The following is a 17,494-nucleotide window of genomic DNA, read 5'->3' on the forward strand; positions in this document are numbered from 1 at the left end:
TGCCTCCCACAGCGACCCGCGCCGGGCGGCTCTGGGCCGCGTTCATGCCGCTGCCGCGGACTCTCGCTCTGACCGGGACACTTGGCAGAAAGCATTCTTTAACGCGCACCGCCCGGCCGCGCTGTATCGGGGCCGCGGGAATCCTCGTGGGCCAGTGCCGTCCGTGTTGGGCCCGGGGCCTTTAGGAGGCTCCGTGACGGACGGACCGGCACCGGCCGGGCCAGCGCCAAGCGCGGCGGGGCCGGGGCCGGGGCCGCTCGGCGGGCGCGCAGGCGCGGCGGAGCCGGGGCGCGGAGGGGCGCGCAGCTGACGCGGCCCCGCCCCCCGCCGGCGATTGGCCCGCGGCGCTGGCCCCGCCCCCCGGTGCCGGTGACCTGTAGTAACCCCGTTCCGCGGGAGCCCGGCCCCGCGCGCCACCCGGCGCGGGCCAACCAGGAGGCGCCGTGGCGCATACGGAATGAGCGCGCGCGGCGGCGGCGGGCGGCCCGGCCGCGGGTGAGCGCGGGCGCGCACTCGGGCGGTGCGCGGAGCGGGCGGTGCCGCCGCGGCGTCCCCGGGCCGGGGCCGGTGAGTGCGGGGCCGCGGGCCGGGGCGGGCTGCGGGGCCCTGTGCCGCCAGGAGCGCGCCCCCCCCGACCGCGCGGTGCTGCGGAGCCCCGGCGGGCCTCCCGCCGCCTCGGCGGGGGCGAGTGCGGCGGCCATCCGGGTCGCGGGGGTGCTGAAGCGGTCCGGCGGGGCTGCCGCGGGCCCGGCTGCCGGCGGGGCCGGCGGCTGCGCACCGGCGCTCCGGATAATTAGCGAGATAATAGTCGGTAACAGGCGCATTTTTCCTTCTGCTCTGCTTTGTGTTTGGGCTCCGGCGTCCGCGGGGGCGGCGGGAGCGGGGTGGGTGGCCGGTGCCGCGGGTGGTGGCACGGCTCCGGGACCGAGCGGCGCTCCCCGCTGCCGGCGGGCGGCTCGTGGCCGCTGTGCGCGGGTGATGCGAACCCGGCAGGGCCGGAGGAGGAGCGGGCGGGATTTCGGGCTCGTTCAGGATTTTGCCGATCTGTTTCCCGCAGGGTTGGTGCGGGGTTTCAGGCTGAGGTGCGTTCCCTTCCGGGACTCGCCCGGGAAGGAGAGCACTGGAACACCTTTCACTCGTGGGAAGAGCAGCAAGCCTTAAAATACTACTACAGATAGTTCTATAAATAGCATGAAGTTCTGTGTCTGGGACTCATACACAATCCCTGGGAAATGAGAAAACAGTAATCTCCAGAAAAATTTGGACAGTAACAGAATAAAAAGACTTGTAAGGCAGTTTATGACCACTACTTTTTCTTTACCTTGCTGAAGAAACAAGTTTCTCCCCCCCCCAACATTTAATTATTATGTACAACAGCTGGTATGTAATCTTTTACAATAAGTACTGCATTTTGTCCAGGAGTATCAGACTCTATAGTTAAGCACTTTTTTTGGCCTGTGAAATGGGTTTGATAACATCAGATGTGAAATTCTTGTATTTGAGTAGCCTCAGTTCTTAAGTATTGTTATTAATACAGAATTAATGAAAAGGAATAATACCGGTGACAAAAGATTTTGGTTATTTTAAAGTCTGTCAAGAACAAGGGCAGTCATTTTTACTCAAAATACAAAACTTTGAGTTCACGTGAAATTTTTTCAGTTTTTTTTTTTTGTCTTGTTACTGCTTTAAGCATCATGTAAAGAAAAAGCATAACATGAAACAAAAAGCTTTAATGTGATTTTTGACTGGCTACATTCTGCTTTTGATACAGTCTTTCCCCAGAGTGGATTGCCATCTCATTGTGCAAAAATTCACTATGGTTTATGACTTTTATTTCCTGGGTCTAAAAAGCTGAAGCTTGAAATAATAGAGGTGTTATCATGTCTTAACTGTATCCTAAGAAGAAGGTAGTTACCTGGGTGCATTCATAAGACTTTTTATATATATATTCTTACCATCTGCAGCACTTCTCATACTATTTGTTCTGTGCACTTTGGAAAGTTAAGGAAAGACGTTTTTAAGCTTGATAATTCTTCCTTGACCTCAGGCATGGCTGAAACGAACCATTGTGGCTTACAGACCTAATTTTCTTTGTAGTTGTTCAGCATGTTTGTTGTTGTTGGTCCCTAGAAATGGGAGGTAGGTTCATGTTTAACGTTTGTATGGTCAGTATTGATGGCTGGCTGACAAACTTGAGTCAGTCTGATGGAGATCTGTGTGGTGAAAAATTTTGAAGTTCGTAATGAAGTCAGTCTGGTATGGATCTGGTCCCTCTTGGCTGGTCAGGAAAGCAGGCTGTTTGCTCATGGATACAGAATCCCTCCGAGGGGTGCAAACTTACTGATTGAATGTTACAGTAGCCTGACCTGCCCTAAGTTGGCACTCGGTTCTGAACGTTTGTGCTACCTTCAAGTGTCCTATTCCACTCAAGGATGAAGGTAATAAATTTCAGCCTGGGTTTTATTCTTTCTATGTCACAGAACTGGGATGTTTTGAGAGAGCACTTTCTTACAGCTGTGGACAAGGGGTAGACTCTCCATACCTGTGTACGTGGGTGCTGTGGGGCTTTGACAAAAGCACTACTGATGGCCTAAAAAGAGGTGTGAGGACTGTGGTATGTAGAATCTGGTTCCACTTTTCAGAAGTGTTTATGGCTGATCCCATCTTCCCTGTTCCATCTTTCTTGCTTGGAGGATCCTGAGTATGTAAGAACACTGAGTAGGGCCTGTTGGGCTGACTGTGATGGTGTGAGTAACTTCTCATTTATGACACATCCAAAACAATAATGCCTGTAAGAGGTAACTTCCCAAATCACAAGACATGGTCTAACCAGAAACCTCAGAAAATCAGAGCAGTATTTATTGGAAAACTTAATCTCTGAGGAACTAGGGGAATTGTCTTCATGTTTGACTTAAAGCATGGTGTGCTTTTGCTGAACTGGTGAGCATTTAAGGCATTGATTTCCCCAGCCCCTATTCAGTGTTGATTGTAGGGCTTTTATTCTTCCTTTCTGTAGACCAGTGAATGGTTTGAGCCATTGAGTCATGCTAAAGACCCAATTTTTTTCAATGGATTGTCTGAAGACTTCTGGAACAAACATTGCACATGGCTCAGGACAAAATTCAAAAGAACTATGGATAGAGCACTCTTGTTAAAGGAGATCCAGCTATGGAATAAATTTCCAGAAAGTAGCAGGAAGAATTGAGTCCTGGATTGTTTAGCAGTTATATTTTCTTTTAAAATACTTGTTCCAGTGGAAGAGTAACTAAACCTGTCCTGACAGCCAACTGCTACTTACTGCCATGCTGGCAAATCCAAAAAATAATGCAGTCTGATGTTGCAGTGTTACTGGACCTTAAAAGCTACCTTCAGGTGGCCTAAATTCCACTGAAGCCCCTTTTCTCAGTCAATGGAGAATTCTAGGTGGTTCTAAAAAGCAATTCAGAGAATTTACATAAGGCACTGAGTGGGGAGCTGCCTGAAAGCCAGCTAATAAGAAATAGGAGGCAGAAGGATTTATGTGGAATTTAGGCCATCTGAATATGGCCCTAAGAGGCGACTTAGTACTACTAAGTAAGGTGTATTAACACTAAGAAGACTTGGCTTCAATTTCTATCCGTTTCATCTGCTGCCGATTACTAAGCAAATTTACCATTTAAGCAGCTCCTTAAAAGGTGGGGGCTTCCTGTCTGTCTCCATGTCAGGAGTGGCCCCCTGCAGCAGGACAGCCTGTTCTGGGGGGCAGCTCAGCTAAGAAGGCTCTGGGGGTCACGGTGTGCCTGTGCCCTGCATTAACAGGGGCACAGCCAGTAGGTCAAGTGAGGCAATTATCCCATTCCATTTGGCTCTCCTTTGACCACATCCAGAGTGTGGCATCCAGTTGTGCACCCCTCCCTGGGACAAAGGAAATGTCGATAAACTGGAGTGAGTTCAGTGGACAGCTGCCAAGATTGCCTTGAGTTGTGAGCTTTTGCTTTGTGAAAACTAGAGGAGCTCTGCCTGTTGTTGAACCTGGAGAAGAAAAGGCTTGGGGAACCCTTCCAGCACCTGTGTGAAGGTTTTCACGAGAGTGAAGCCAAGTTCTTCACAGTGGTGCATGGTGGGAAGACAAGGGACAGCAGGTGTAGATTGAAGTCACAGAGGTCTATGTTTATATGGCATTTTTCACCCTGAGGTGTGTCAAATAGTGGGACTTGGTAGCCCAGAGAGCTCGTGCAGACTCCTTCTATGGATGTTTTCAAAATCCAGCTGGATAAAGCCCTGAGAAAGCAGATGTGATTTCACAGCTGACTCTGCTTTGAGCTTAAGGTTGAACCGGAGTGCCCCTGATGTCCTTTTCCACTTGAATTATCCCATGGCTCTATCTAGTTCTGCCAACAGAGCAGTTGCAGTGGAAGGTTGTGAGCCAGCTTATTTAGGGCTGCATGTGGTCTGGCAGTGCAGGTTTACACATCAGACTTGGAGCAGTATAGCAAGCACTCAAGCCAGTCCTAGGCAGCTCTCAAATGGCAGGACTTTATTTGTTTAATTATGCAGTTAGAGTTGGAAGAACCTGCTCTTCATCCTGAGGGCCTGGTCTACATCAGGGCTTGCCATGTAGTAAAGCCTGAAGGGCTCTCAAATTCAGTACTCAGCTGCAAGATACAGTTTGGGATCTAATGGTTTTGAGTCTGTTGAAGGAAATCATGTGGAAAGGCCGTATCCTAAACGCACCTCCTGAACTGCTACTCTGAAATAGTGTGTGGGGGAAGTGCAACTCTGAAGGAAACTCAAATCTTATTCTGTATTACCTTCTGAGCCAATTAGAGAAAAGTTGTTCACAATTCAAAAAGATTTGAATCAACTCGATTCAAAACTTGCAAGAGTCTTTTACTGATCCTTGGGAAGGAGTCCTCTCATTCCTTAAGTGAGCCTGCAGCTCATGGGAAGTCAAGGTGCTGACTTAAGGTGTCAGTAATCCCAGAGGAGGAAATGGCAATTTGTTACTACCTGTGCGTTGGGAAGTTGTCTTTCCCTCAGTGTTCACAAGCCTTGTTAATTACAAAAACGTGCTAGTTAATTATATCTGAAATGGGACAAGCTGACTTCTCAGTCCAATGAGTTTCCTGAAAAGCAGGGAAGATAAGATTATTGCAGTTACTGGCTTAAGGATTTTCACTGTTGATAGTGAAAACAGCAAGAACAAACTGCAAACCATCTCCTGTTGACTATAAAAGTGTAAATCTAATGCTTTGGTTTTTAGAGCTGTGTAAATATCCTTACCTTGAATGCTTGTATCTATTAGATGAAATCAGTATGAGACCTGGAAGGTGAAAATAGATAATGAAGATTAGAAGAGACTTACTGAAGCAGCAGAATGGCACTAGTACAGTACTGCCAGGTTTGGCTCCCCATCTATTTGCTGTGTTGCATTTCTGTCTGTAGAGCATTCTCTCCTGAGAGAACTTCATAAGGATACTGCAAACTGAAAACTCAGTAAAAACACTTTTTCTGCATCTTTAGAGGCATCTGCCTTTGCCTTACTGCCCTCCAGGACAGGGTATGGAACATGCCTCACTTTATTCAGGCTGTTTGCTCAGACATGTGAGAAATCTTGGCCATCTGCAGGAGGGGTTTGCATGGGTGCTGTGCTTCTTGAGCAATTAGTGCAGGGTCATACATCAGTGTGATGGTGACATGAGGTCTATGGATCAGACATACAGAAAAATTACTACCAACCAAAGTTTTAAGACAGTCTGAGAAGATAGTCTGTGAAACAGTGGAGGTGCAGTTGTTTCACCAAACCATTATTAAAATCGTTGTTTATGAGCTCGTTCTGTGAGAACCTATGAAAAACTGGAAAGTGCAGCATCTGTGGTTAACTTTCATAATTTAGATGAGCTGGTAATTTGTGTTTCTTAAAGTGGTATGTATAGTTAGTTTTAAGTATATGGGTATGGAGAAAGACAGAATGGAACAGAAGAAGCAAGAGGTGATAGCTTGCAGGAGGATTTAAATGGTTATGTAGAGAAACATCTGCTTTTTTGTGTCTGCAGATTCTGTTAGGATATTTGTTTGAGTGCTGAAGAGAGGTAAAGCTATCAGGCATGCAGGGGAGACAGCTGTCCCAGGAGTGCTCAGGCAGGGAGCTTGGTTATATGTGTGGTAAACTGGGTTTGGTCTGTCCCAGCAGTAAGTCCACAAATGACTTGTAAAGCCCTGGTAACAGAACTTTCCAGGCATTTACAGCTGCAGTTTAATTGTCCTGTGTTGTTCTGCACTGTGAATAGAGAAATGCTTTTCCTAATGGATAACTTTGAGATGCATAGAAAACATTTTCCAATTCTGTAGTGTTGAAAACTGTGTAGATTTATTTTTCCACCTTTCTTGAGGGAGGAAGATGCTTATGGAGATTCTTTCCTGCTTTTCTTGCAATCTGCACAAAAGGCTTAACCTGGTAATATCCAGTACTTTCAGGAATAAGGCACAAATCCACTTCCCAGCAGGTGTAGCAGGGCTGTGGGCTCGTGTGGGAATGTCCAGGTCACCAAGCCAAGGCTGTTAGTGGGTGAAGGAAGGTGGGATGAGGGTTTTTGATCAGGAAAGCTAGGTAAAATAGACACCCAAAAAAATTTAGATCTGTAATTTACTGATAAAATAGTTAAGAAAAAAATAGTCTTCTACCCAATTTCTGTGTTACAGTCGCAAATGCAGTTGTGGCCAGGTCCAGCTTGTGAAAACACTGCTACCCTGACTTGTGTTTTTGTGCATCTGTAAATGCATATACATCTAAGAGAACAGATTCTAAGAGTACGGTGGTTGAAACTGAAATATTTTAATTACATCATTAACTTAATATTTCATGATTCTTTGGTGGATTTTTTTTTTAAAGCAAGATGTATTTCCCTTGGTGTTTGAAATGTTAGTGGCTTGTGAAACAGGTTAGGTATTTATATCCTTCTAGAAATTTTTAATAGCTTATTCTGGACATCCAACTCGTGAAATTGTATTAATCTGATGTTGACATCTGTATAGGACAGACAAAATAATTTTGCCTGGGTATTCACAAAACTTCTACAAATGCTGTTGATACTGTGGCACCTTTCCTTTTAAAAAAAGGTCAGTGTTCTTGCAACTTAGCAGTGAATGCTCTACCCAGACACATACCTCAGTTTTGGTCATGTTTACACAATCAGAGTCTAAGGGTGTGTTCGATTTCCCAAAGAGAAAAACCGGATTCCCTTCTACCAAAACCTCCCTCTACCTACGCAATATTTGTGTACTCATTCTGAGCTACTGACTTGAGTGATCTCCTGGGAGGATGTAGTTACTTCCTCACCTGCATCTCATTCTGAACACAACTGTGGGCACTAGATACTGTCCTCTGATTGTCACCATCTGTGTTTGTAAATTTTATTTTTAAGGGTGACACATAAGGACTTGGAGCTGAGAACCACGCTTGTGTAATGCCTCTTCTCAGGGAATAAAATGGCTTCTAATTTAATGAGACCTTGTTCTGTGTTTGCTTCGAGTTATGCAATTGTTGAGCATGTTCATGACTGATCCTGCTTTGCTTTGCTTACAAAAGGAAGAGTGACAAAAAGAAAGAAAAGGATATTTGTTCCAATGTGATGGAGGAGAGAGGTTGTCCTGATACTCTGTTACTTCTAAAGCTAGAAAATAGAATGATGACTCAAATGAGCAGGGTAGACTTCTTTATGCCATGTTTAAATAAATTGTAGTGCTGGATTTTGAACAAAAGTGTATTTTTCCCCAAGCAGTATAGACGTAAAACTTTTTAGGAAAACACTGAATTTGAAGTATTTTCTTTCTCCTTGGTTGTTTCTTTCTTTTGTAATACCATATTCCCCACTGTGTCTAGAACATTAGAGCAGCCAAGAGAAATAAAAGTCATACAAAGCAGCTTGCAGAGAAATAGTCTGCTTGTTTTTCTGTAGCTCAGCCTTTTGTGTGACTTGCCATCAGTCACCCCACAACTTGTTGAGTGCAAAGTGTGCTGTTTCTCCATAAATACATGGAGGAGTGAGGCCGAAGCATTAACAGCCAAAATCTTCTCTGGTGGTCTTCTCCAGATTTCATCAAGTGCTTGATTGGTCAGTGGTTTTGCCGTGGTTTCCAGGCTTTCCTGTTCCTTTTGGTAATTTGGTGTTTAGGTGTTACTCTTTTATCCATAGGAAATATTTGTTGAAGTCCCATTTCTCCTGATTGTGTGTGCAGCATTTTTGGTGTCTTATAAATTGGTTTGGTTTAGTTGGAGTTTTTTGAAATCTGAAGTTAAGTAATTTTTTAGCATTATGTCCTAAAAAATACTAGGAGGGAGGCAGTTTCTGGCCATTACAGGAGAAAAGTAGTGTGGACATACACCTTAAATTTTAAGCAAAGTATTTCTGTTAAACCAGCTTAAGAGTCAAGTTTAATCATCTGTAGAGCTGGGTGTTTAGGATGTGGGGTTTCACAGACAGCACTGTAAGCAATCTGAGAAGCAGATGACTGTGTTTTTGAGACTAGGCTTATAACCTGTGGTAGAGGTAAAGTTAGCAAAAGTGAAAATTACATATACGCAGACCTTAGAGTAAATTTCATTTTTCTCTTTGTATTTGAGCTCAGGAAAAGCTCCACGGGTTATTTTCTGCATTTATATTGCTGCTGGAGTGAGACACTGCTTTTGAGATGTCTTGCTAAGTCCTTACAGAGGGGTTCAGTCTATGAACTCTGAAACTCAGTGAATCCTGTGTGAGTGTTGACTTGAGGCAAGACTTGCTAGGGCTGTGATTTCTATAATTTGCATTCCTGTTGTTTTTCTACTGTGTGGCTTGAGGGGGATCTCTTCCTTGTACTGAGAGTGAGTGTTGGATAACACAGTCTGAACCGCGCACATGGCTTGGGAACAGTAGTCTTTCCTTAGTAAGGTAGTGATCCTTTCTGAAGGACTTGTGACTTCCATTGTAGGCCAGAGGAGAGGGATTGTTCCTATTCTGGGGTTTGAGGCACTACAATGGAAAGCATGGGGTATGAGAAAAGTAGATATTCTTATAGGAACTCCTTAACTACATTTATTTTTGTAGTAAATCGCTGTAGATGACTGGACACAATGATGATGTTTAAAAAAAGCCAACAACAACAAACCAAACCTAGCAAAACCCCAAGTAATTGGAACCTGAGAATGTATTTATACTTCAAAAGAGAAAGTGTATTGAAAATGCCACCAGCTTAGCTTTTCAAATTAAATGGTGAAACATCCCACTTTATCACTTTGATAGCTTAGATCATGCTGGGGCTATCCTTGCTTTGAAATGTATCGTAACATTCCTCTTACATGTATTGTTCATCTGGCTGATATTTTTCTTGTGAGAAATTCATCTAAAGACTTGGAATTTTCACTCCTTTTCTTGTGAAGTCTATCTTCATTTTGTTCTCTTAGATTTGTTTTGTTACCTGAGTATGTTCTTCAGGAGCTTCTGGTGTAAGGTTCTGGGGTCCCTCAAGATTTGAACTGAACTGTGCAGTTGTTTTGATGTTAATCAGTAGCTATAGGTAGGCAGCTATGATTAATTGCATTGTGAAACCTGTTAGAGACTTGTAGTCTTGGCTAATCTTCTGTTTTCAGGAAAGGGGAACACAAAATCCCAAGATGAAAGGGCTGTCTGGACAAGAGCCACCAGGAGTGAGGTCAGCAGGACTGAACAGCCACTGGGGAAAGGTGATTTTGGCAGGGGGGTTCACAGCCACCAACCCATTGATTACCTGCTCAAAGCAGACCCCTGGCTCCAGTGCAGAGAAGAGCTGTGCATGTGGACTAATTAGCAGGAGTAGTGAGAGAGATAACTAGTGAATAGGGGTCGGAGCACTAATTAGTGAAAAAGCTGTGTAGTTTGTAACCAAGGAACACTGATGCCCTTGGTAAAATGTGTAACTAGTGTTGTAAAATGTGTAACTTTGCTGACTTTGTGGGGTTACAGCTAGATTCCTACTTTGTGCAAACTAGAATAAAGAAATAAAATAGCTCATCTTGGGGTGTGAATTGACATTGCACAACAGATAATGAGCCAGCATCAGGGTTAAGGGTTATCCCTAGCAAAATCCCATCAAATAGAGAAGAAATGTTAAACAAAGAAGGCAAAGACAACATAAATATACAGGTTTACCAGATTTTGGACCTGGCCAACTGGTATTTTTTGAAAAGTGAATATAGGATAATGGGTAATAATTTTTACTGTGGCACTACATGAACTAAAATTCATCTAAAAGGAAATAAGAACAATTTTCTGCATGTATAGCTTCTGCTGGAGAAAATAATACTGAAGCACCTTTACAGTTAAAAATGTGTGGGATTGTTTTGTTAGTATTTTTTTGTTGTTGTTCTGATCTAATGAATACATGACTGGGATACAGTACAAACCACACTGAATGTATGGCAGCAGACTGTCTATTTTTGTTCTGCTTTCTAAGAAACAAACAAGCCAGAACTGTTCATGCCTTAGCATTTCAGATTTCCCAGAAACTGGAGAGCTGATCTTAGGCTGTGTTTTGTAGTAGAAAACAGCACATGGAACCATTGTGGTGAGTGCCTTGGGTTGGGATGGGAAGCAGAGTCTGCCTCCCAGTGGAAGTACTTAGGGGGAATTGACTTAATCGAGTGGAAAATGACTGTAGGAATTTGGAGTGATAAACTGGCAGTGATAACTCGGCTGTTCCACCACTTCTTCAGGAGGCAAAGGTTGCTGGTGAAGCTTCTGGCTTATTTTTATGCAGATTTTTTTCATACTGTATGTGCTGTGGTGTTGATGTTCTTGTTTAAGTACTCTTCCATGTTTAATTTGTATCTGTGGTTTAAAAATCCAGCAGTGTGCTGGGGAAATTGGTGGTTTCCTCTCTCTCTCTAACAGGGAATTGGCAGATACCAAAGTTCCTCTGAGGCCTTCTCCAGTAGCAAGGTACTTTACCCATTAGTTTCCTTTTTTCTGTCACAAACCTGAAAACATTTAACTTAGTTTGGCATTAAGTGCATTTCTTAAATGCTCTAATAACTGCTTGTGAAAAAGGAATGGAAGCAATGTATTGATGATATCTGGTGAAGTGCCTGAAACAAGACATTTGTGTGCCATGAAGTGTGATGTATGTAGTGGGAGGGGAAGGAGAGGAAAGGTGGAGCAGCAGTGGATTATGTTCTGGCATAGCTGTTACTTTGTTACATGATTTTAAATAAGTGTTTTTAGCTCACTGCCTTCTTTTTGGGAAGTGCTTTCAGGTTTGCTGACAAAGTTGTCACCTTAGAGCTGTGTTTTATTGCTCTTATTAAGAGAAGATGAATCAATCCATTAAATATCCAAACTGTCTTGGATAAGTAAAAAAACCCCAAAAACCTAAAACCCTTACTTAAGGAAAATAATTTTTAAAATGTTTTAAATAGAAAAAATCTAAGATGCAGAGTTGCAATGAGGTTTGCGTTTTTAGATGATTTTATTGGAAGGGTGCTCGTGTTGTGGGTGAAGGTAGCTTTAGGAGTGTTTTATTGTTCCTAGAGCTCATTAGTGTTGAACTCACTTTGATTTAGTTTTATTTTTCCCCTGGATCAAAAAGGTTTAAACTTAAGTTTGTAGCCTGTGCAGCCAGACTGTTCATTGGAGTTGTGTAGCTTCTTTGTGGGGGAAATAAATCAGTTTGTCTGCTTTGTGATGTCACTTTAGCTTTCAGTTTCTCCTAAGTGTCACTCTGTTTTGTTAGGAAGCAGAGGAGAGGTGTACAGACCTGAGCCCTCGCTGTCCTGCAGTGTGCAGTGATATTTCACTGCAGCTTGGGTGCACCTAAAAGAGGTTTATGTCAAATAGAAGTTTGTAATACCCACTTACCATTACATTTTTAGAATGACTGGATATACTAAGGATCTATTTTAGAGAAAGCACAGTTCTGTGCCCTCAAAAAATGTCAGTTCCTTCTATCTAGTTTAGTTCTGTGCTACCGCATTTGTCTCCCTGTCGTCTGCCAACACTAGGTGTGATTTTTTTCCCACTTGATGTAAATGAACCTACTAAGAAGAAAAGGAATCTTTTCTAGATAACGCTTTTTCCTTTGTATCAATGTTTAGTTAATACTGTAGAGAGTGTCTCTCTCTAGGGTAAAAGGACTTCTTTGGTTCATGTAATTCCTACCTTTGTAGTATCTTGGTATTTAACAAGGACATAATAATTTATCCTAATAAAATGCCTTCTGGCTGCCTCCTAAGGAAATAGGAGTATCATTTTTTAAACATAGCATTGACACGTGAAGGACATAAATTAAACCCCTTTGTATTTATAGGATGTGTATTAGCCTATACATGAAGTTTAAAGGTATTTAAGCTTGTAGCACTTGAAACCCCCAAGGCTGAGCTCCTAAAAAAGTAAGTAGTGAGATCATTAGTAGGAGAGCAGCAGGTTAATCCCCAGTGCCAGCTCTGCCCTGATCCTGCAGTGTGCTGTGACACCTGAGTCACAAGGCTGGCACTGAGCTGAGCCCAGTTCTCCCGCGGCCCGATGGGGTTTCGTTTGCAGCTCCACTGCCAGGCTCCTTCCCTTTCCTCCTCAGGTCTTGCCTTGTCAGTAACTCCTGTCAATTCATGGTTACTCACTTTGGCATAGCAGAAGAATAACATCTTTTGTAGTGCTAATTTTCTGTTGATTTAGGTGGTTGCAGTGAGGCATGGTAGGCTCAAATGAGTACCAAAGTTGATACAAAGGAAAATCCACAGTTCTGCCCTGAGAAGGTGAGGGTTTAAACTGGATCAACAAGCTAATCTGACTCATTCCTGGCCACACAGGAACTCATGTGTTGGTACAATGGAGGACAAGAGTGGAATTACCTTTTGGAGATGTCTGTTTTTATTAGCAGTCCTGTGTTAAATCTGCTTGAGCCGAACTGAAATCACTCCCTCAGGCTGTGCAGTTCATGAGCAACCTCTGCTGCCCCAGCGGTCTGGTAAACTCCTACCTCGGAAACTGGTTTGTTCCAGGTCATGATGCCTCTTCCCTGGCGGTGTGTGTGCCCTCCTGTGCTTTTCAGAAACACGCTCATGCACAGAAGTGCCCGAGTTTCCCTCGGGACTGGAGCTGAGTTGTAGATTTGCTTCTGCTGAAGTGTTGAGTGGGTTGAGTTGTGAAGGCAGGAGCGGGAGTGCTGCGTTGGCTCTGGCCATCTGCCAGCGTTGTGTTCCCTGGCAGAGCAAGGGGAAGCGTTTAAAGAGCCTTAGGATTCACCCAGGGCTGTGCTAGAGGTGGGCCACAGCTGGAGGCTACAGATGATCTGAATAAGGTAGCTCAGAATTACCCCAGTGTCCTTTCAGAGAGAGGTTATTCTCTGTGTCCTGAAGCTCTGCCTCCTTTTGAGAGCAGAGACATAATCAATAGCAACTCTGGTCTCCTACCATCCCTCTTTCTGTGTAAGACCTCAGCAGTTCACAGAATGTGGATCAGCAGGAGGGGTAAAATCCTGGGAGAGACCGGTTATCTCTGGTTCAGGACTGGGAGTGAGACATCAAGGACTGGAGTTGATGTGGGAATTAGTTTCATTCTTGTGTGCTTGCTTGAAAGAGTTTCAGAAGAACCTCTGGCTGAGTGTGTGCCTGTGTTACAGCCATGCAATCCTCTTCTGGATCTTGCTGTATCAGAGTTAGTTCAATGCCTGTGCCAAGCCCTGCCATGTGGAGCTGTTGGGGAAGGTCCCACTGGGTTTGTTCCCAATAGGTGATGGTTCCTGGGGTCGGTGTGCTGAGCATCACTTCTCTCTGTTGAAAGCAGATGTCCTTTGGGACAGAGCCGTGGACCTGTTCCCAGCATGACTGCAGAGGCACTCTTGTGCCTGCCTCGTGTAAGAGTCTTCCTGGAGAAGGGTTCTGTGGATGTTTGAGAGGCTCGTGGAAGGTCTCCCTTGTGCTAGAGGTGATGCTGAGACCCAGGCAGCAGCCTGGAAAAGGGTGAGGAGGGGTCGGAGGGTGGAAAATTGGCGAGCAGGGGACAAGGACAGTGTGTGCACTTGTGTGGAAACCACAGGGCCTGTGAGAGGGGGCCCTGCCAGGGCAGCAGTGCTCAGGGAATGCAGGAGGTGGTGGGAAGAGAGGCTTGTGGGGAGCAGTGAAGGGTGAGCTGGGGAGGAGAGGCGAGTCCTTGTGCCCACTCTGCTGTGGAGGATGTGCTGAGCACCAGCTCTTCTCCACAAACACAAAGCATCCATTTCCAGCATTCAGTGGGGCTTGCTGGGGTTTCTATCATCTCTGTTTCAAGAAATATGTGAAAACTTGTACTTCATCTGTGAAGAACATCTGTTTTCAAATAGTCCCTTCAATCCATATTGCAAGAGACCTTCCACTTAGATAGGTACATGTTTGAGATTCTCCTCTGCACCGTTCATCACCTCAGGCCCTCCTTGCTTCACGGTCCAGGGAGTTTGCTTGTGAAGCATAGGCTGTTGCATCTGTGTGCATTTGGTTTGATTTTTTTATTTTTAAATAGATGACTACATGAGTATTTATAAATCAGTAACAGGGATTTCTTTCTTTTTGGTCTCTTCTCTTTGTAAAAGAAAGGCTCACTTGCTGAGTGCTAGCAAATGCTGACAACTCTTGAATGAATTCCAGATGTAGTAAAAACCTACCTCTTCATGGCTGTTAATGTTACTTTTTAAGTCCAGATGTAAACTAATAGAGGCTGGGTTTGGTACAGTTAGAAGTCTATATTATGGGCTTTGTTATATTGTCTTGAGAACTCCTATTGTTATATTCTATAATGAGACTGGGCAGTTCATGAAGATACCTGGTTATTTTGTCCTTTAAAGCCTAATTGAGTGAATAACCTTTTTATCCTTTCAGTGAATGTTAATAAATCATGGGGGGGTTTGCAAGATTCAGTAATAGATTTCACAACTATAAATCGTTGACCAAAATGTTTTTTTGCAAGAGTATCTTGGAGTCTCTGGGTTGGAGTTTGGTTAGTGTGTGTGAAGTCATGGAAGTCAAAAAATGGGGCAGTGAGCACCCTGGATGCTCACCTCAAGCAGTAAATAGTTAATCCACTGAAACTGGAAAAGATTATCTTTAAGAACTGAATAGCTGTGTAAATAGTAATGTTTGCAGAAAGGTAGTAGGTACAAAATGTTTACATTTGTATATTTTACATGTGATTTGCTGGCACAGGTTTTCAAGACTTCTTTCTGCAAAGGACAATAAATGAAACTTCAGTGTGTAGTGGCACAGAATCAATAAATACAATTATTACTATTTTATTAAGTCTTTTTGCAAAGTGTTCAAGAATATTTTATTACTCAGGCTGAAATGCATTCTTTGTGTGGGTATATACACAAAGATGGGTCTATTTTTTTCTACCTCAAATGCTAGAAGCTTACCAAATGGTAGAACTGTACACTGAAAGCCACTGAGGAGTTGGAATTTGTCAGGGAGACGAGTACCATGAGCTGCTGTGTTTGCCTGAAGCTGTTGCAGCCACCTTGATTGTACAGGGCTCAAGTCTGAGCGGTGACTGTGCTGTGTGTTACATCTGGCTTCGTGATCACTTGCATGCAGTGGGCCTGGGCTCTCTGAGGTGATACAGTGCAGTATCAGATGAGAAAAAGGTTTTATTTATTACAAAATACGAGTGAAAAAATGGAGGGTGTGTTTTATAATTGCCATATTTAATGGGAATTTTCCATTTTTAGATTTCATGCAGTTGCCTGTGACAGCTCCTGTTGAATAAACTGAGACTGGAACATCTTGTATCAGCTCTTGTACCTGTACCTGCCACGATGAGAAGTTGCATAAGGTTCCTTTTTTCTTGTTAATTCATGCTTTTATTGTAATGTAATTGTTATAAGCAGGTCAATTAGTAAACACATTCCTTTGAGGATTTTTTTCTTTCTCATCTAACAGAAGTTTTCTTCTAAAACTAAAGGGTATAACAGTATTAGTATAATATATCAGGCCAAATCACTGATTATGTATTAAGAAGGATCAGTCCTGAAAAGTACTGGTTTATTTCTCCAGACTGATGAATGAGTGTGCTGGTTGCTGCTTCTTTTTTGCTGTTTAAAAAGTGTGTCAAACTTAATTTGTGGTCTTGCTTTTTCTCCATTTGGTGACTACCAGAGTTAATGTGAATTACATGTAACTGAACAGCTCTCATGCATGTCCAGAACTCTTTGCTTGGGCAGATTTTCTGTAAGTTGTATTCTTGTCTAAATTAGCAGTTCTTTCATCCAGGATTTCACCTCTCAACCTTTCCTGCATCACTGGTCAAAGTTTGAACACTGATTCCTCAAAAACCCCAGCAGGATTATGTGAAACCAGGATGGTTGCATGTTCTGTAAGAACCTGTGTTTGCAGCTAATCTGCAGACCAAACCACTAGGTTAGGATATTACCACATGTCATGTGTTTTTATTTGTCAGTGATTAAGCAGGAGCTAACTAAGAACAATGTTGAAAATGCAGTGAACTTTCTCACTGTGCTATAGTCTTATACTGGCAAAAACTGCTTAGGATCATGTCCTCTGCTTTCTGTTCCCTGCTCCAAAATGATGGGTTTGCTTACATTCTTTTTATGGTCAGAAGCAGTTGTATACTTCCAAAATTAATAAGGTGACAACATACTGTACTTCAATGAAATTTTAAAAACCTTCATAGTATTTCACTAAACCTTTCAAAATTTTGTTTTTTTTTAAAGTCAGAATATTAATCAGCAAACACTGCTTCCCTTTTAGGCCTTCCAGATCTGATATAACCTTGAAAATTTCACTAAAATTTCTGATTTTTAGATTAGTTCTGCAGCTTGATTTTTAATAATGTATTTTCATTTTGAGTTTCTAAAATAGCATACATTAAAGGTTTGAAATAGTAATTGTTACAGAGAAGAATGCATGAGCTAGCATTATATCTTAATGAAAACAATCTTATTCTTTTACTTTGTCATTAAAAGTGGTTATCTTAATGGGGGTTTTTGTATAGGAAAAAAACCCAATAGAAAATGTGTTGTGATGTTCAGCTGCATTGGTTTTGCTTGCTGTAAAACTTAATTGCCTTACAGCTAGCACTCTAGCCTCAAGGCAGGGTACTGCTTTTGCTTCTACATTGTCATCAAAATGATTTTTTTATTGCATGTTTAGTGATCCATTTAGCTGACTTTGATGTTCCCCTGGGAATGGCAGTGATAAATCTGTTGGGCACAAAGGCATTTTAAACTGCATCTTCTTTGCTTACCTGATATTTTCCTCTTCAACAACATAGCAAACAAAGAAACAAAATGATGAGTTAAAATGCAAGTTCTGTTCTTCAATCACACAAGGAAAGAGGGGGAGCCTTTCTATAGCCAAATTCCTTTGTGTCATGGCTCAGCTCTCCTTAGAACCATCACCCTACAAAGATACTGGAGCTTATTCTTCTAATGAAACTACTCAAATATTTTTCTTTCTTGTTCCAAAAGGCATTGCACTTTTCCAGTGGCCACTTACAATGGTAATTGCAATTAGTTACAA

General features: G+C 43.1%; 1 protein-coding gene across 7 annotated transcripts in view; it reads left to right on the plus strand.

Annotated features, from left to right (window-relative positions):
- The first annotated feature begins 336 nt into the window (after window positions 1–336).
- Window positions 337–17,494, plus strand: part of ACSL3 (acyl-CoA synthetase long chain family member 3) — a 47,974-nt gene continuing 30,816 nt past the window's right edge. The window contains exons 1-2 of one of the 7 annotated variants that reach the window (XM_086844303.1): window positions 337–495; window positions 15,685–15,788. The gene's annotated coding sequence lies outside the window, so the exon portion shown is untranslated. Of the gene's footprint in view, window positions 568–9,607; window positions 10,935–15,684; window positions 15,789–17,494 lie in introns of those variants that run through there. The other 6 variants (XM_086844307.1, XM_086844302.1, XM_086844306.1 and 3 more) reach the window with 6 other exon arrangements.

The sequence above is a fragment of the Cyanistes caeruleus genome, chromosome 10, assembly GCF_971803275.1.
Source record: "Cyanistes caeruleus chromosome 10, bCyaCae1.hap1.1, whole genome shotgun sequence".
NCBI lineage: Eukaryota > Metazoa > Chordata > Aves > Passeriformes > Paridae > Cyanistes > Cyanistes caeruleus.